We start from the raw sequence: 2,930 nt of genomic DNA, 5'->3' as shown, positions 1-2,930 counted from the left end.
AAAAAGAGGATGGAGCTAGACTGTTCTCAGTGGTGGAAGATGACAGAACAAGGAGCAATGGTCTCAAGTTGCAGCAAAGGAAGTTTAGGTTAGACATTAGGAAGAATTTTCTCACTAGGAGGGTAGTAAAACACTGGAACAGGTTACCCCCAAGAGGTTGTGAAATCTCCATCCTTAGAGGTTTTTAAGACCCAGCTAGACAAAGCTTTGGCTGGGATGGTCCTGCTTTGAGTGGGGGGTTGGATTAGATGATCTCCTGAGGTCCCTTCCAACCCTAATTTTCTATGATTCATTCTACCTACAAGCCAGTTTCTAAAAGCAAAGTTCTAAATATCATTCTCTAGCCATCACAGGTATTCTGCTGAAGGGATAAGCCCTACCTGCTCATGCCTGAGCTTGCAAATTTGCAGTATGAACAATAGGCATAGTCTTGAAAGCGTGTCCTGGTACCATGCCCAGGCTCTCTGAGCCCCTTTACAGTGGGCAAAAATGGTAAGAGTGATATAAACCTAAAATCCCCAGGTTCAGCCAGGAGACCATTCCTCTAATGCAAGCAGTCTTCTATTGTACAAAGCATACCCCTGTATATAGTCTAATAAGGGACCTGCTGAGAGTGAGAGGGACATGGGATGGGGCTATGGCATTACTAAGTTTCTGGACAGTGCTACAGCATAAGGAAAGTTACAGCTACAACCAGAAATCCAATAGTACAAGGAAGTTGCTGTAACTCACTTTGATGTGTTCTAATTTACCCTCTTCAGCCCTAGATTTGCTAAGGGTGTGAATAGCATAAAAATGGCTTCATGTCACCTAAGTTGGGCTGGGCAGGAGGGTGTCCTATAGCTTGGCTCTACTGTATTTCCTTGCTTGCCAGTGACATAATAAACACTAGGAGCCGCAATAGGAGGGAGCAACAACCTGTTGCTGCTCCTTTAACCTCCAAGTTGCTGGCTGGCTGTGGGCAATTCTTTCTTCAGCAGCAGGGTGTATTCCAACACCAGCTTGAGGCATGCTCAGGGTTTCTCCACCTTTTCTCCCTCCATCCCCATCTTATACTGCTGCAAGAATATTTTTTTACTGCCTTCTGAAAACTAGGTTCATGTCTTACAGAAGGGTGTATGTTACACTATTAAATACAGTAGATATATTTCCACCAGTGCAATTTAGTGATGCATTTCAAAGTGGTACCAAGAAATCTGTCATAAAGGAGTTAACACAACATACACAAAACTGATGCTTTATTTACTTGCTCACTGCTTGTGGGATTTTAATTCTTTGCATCAAGGGGGAAGGAACATTTAAAAAAAGTAAATCGCTTTGCCAGATGTAATTAAGAAACTAAATGCTGGCAAGAGAACATAATTGTAAGAGCTGTATTCTATAATATTTCCAGCATGGCAGTTGTACAGAAGATTTGAGACTTCAGCAGAGGTTTTCTAAAGACTTTCTCCAATTGTGATGAAGGTTTATAGACAGATTAAGTTCTGCTGGGTTATTCCCTCCTTTACTTCCCTGCTTTGAGAGTGTTTCAATTCTCTCAAATGAGAGAGATGCAATAAGTCTTTGTGTTGCTAGAAAACCCACCATAGAAATATATACTCTCTTTGGACCAGCACCGGGACAGCACAATGAAACAAAAAGGGTGCAAGTGTGAGGATGGCTTTTTCTAGGCATCTAATGGCCATAATGGGTCCAAGCAGATACATTTCTCTACAGAACCTCACACCTAAGTATTGCAATGTACTTTATCTCCATGTACCTTATTTCCATGTACCATTTCACAGGGGGGGGTGGGGGGGGTGTTACAGTATACCTAGACTACCTAATGAATTTACACCATTACCTCTTAGGAATGGTTTAGGATGGGTATAGTTGATCCTTCCTGCAGACAATGGGGAAGAGACTAGATGAGCACTCAGTGTCCTTTCCAGCCCTACTTTCTATCATTCTACGATAAACAAGCACAGAGATGAAGTGACTTGTAGGTAAGCTCATACACTAAGTTGGTGCTAAAACTGAGAACAAAATCTAGCACTTAGCCCCATGGAACTGCTTTAAACATTCTCTAGTGCTTGCAAGTGCCAATGTATTTAAGAACATGAACAAGAAGTCTGTTTAAATTTTACAAATAAACCGATTAAGTGTTTTTGATTCATGCTAGTAGTTCTGTACAAAATGTGCTTATGTGGTGTGGTATGTTTACCTCTCCACAACAGAGTTTAAGAGCTGCAGCTAGCAAGTATCCATTGAAATGGTTTCAGCTCTGTGCATTCAGGGAAGATGGCCCCAGTCAGGCTCTAAGCAATTCCACCCTATAACTTCCAATGGGTAAGCCCCTTCAGCTTCATTAAACTTCTGTATGTGTTTTCAAACTGGCTGGGAGAAACTTTTCCCCCAAAGCCTTCACAAAGTAACTAGCATTTTGGATAAACAGAACACATCTCTCTAGTGGTGAAAGGGCACAGATGTTCTCTCATGTGTATCTGTATGGGGTTGGCTGAGGAGCTTATTCATGTCTGCAGCTTGTCTAAGTATTGGGAGAATCTGCACCACTGTGAGGTATCAGTGTCCCATCATAGATTGATGGCTGTTAAGGAGCATTGGCTGGTTGCTTCCAAATCTACAAGCTTAACAGACCATTGCTAAGGTCATGGCAGAGACAGATTGTATTGCAATTCCTAAGAGCATCTCCTCCAACCTATGCTCTTTCCCCCTTGTTGCTAATACCACCCATCTTAAATTGCTTTCTCTTTGTTACCAAGTGCCATAGCAGTAGAAACTACATGAAGACAAGTAGTTTCCTGCCTCCCCAACAAGCGAGCATAACTACATTTTGCAGCTGTGTACTGACATGGATGGCAGCAGATGGCTGAAGTGCTTTAACTGAGAGAATCCCCTCTGGTGGAGTTGTTACAGCAGGGATTTGTTGG

The sequence above is a fragment of the Alligator sinensis genome, unplaced genomic scaffold (assembly GCF_000455745.1).
Source record: "Alligator sinensis unplaced genomic scaffold, ASM45574v1 scaffold108_1, whole genome shotgun sequence".
In the NCBI taxonomy this organism is placed as follows: domain Eukaryota; kingdom Metazoa; phylum Chordata; order Crocodylia; family Alligatoridae; genus Alligator; species Alligator sinensis.
This window is presented reverse-complemented; position numbering follows the sequence as displayed.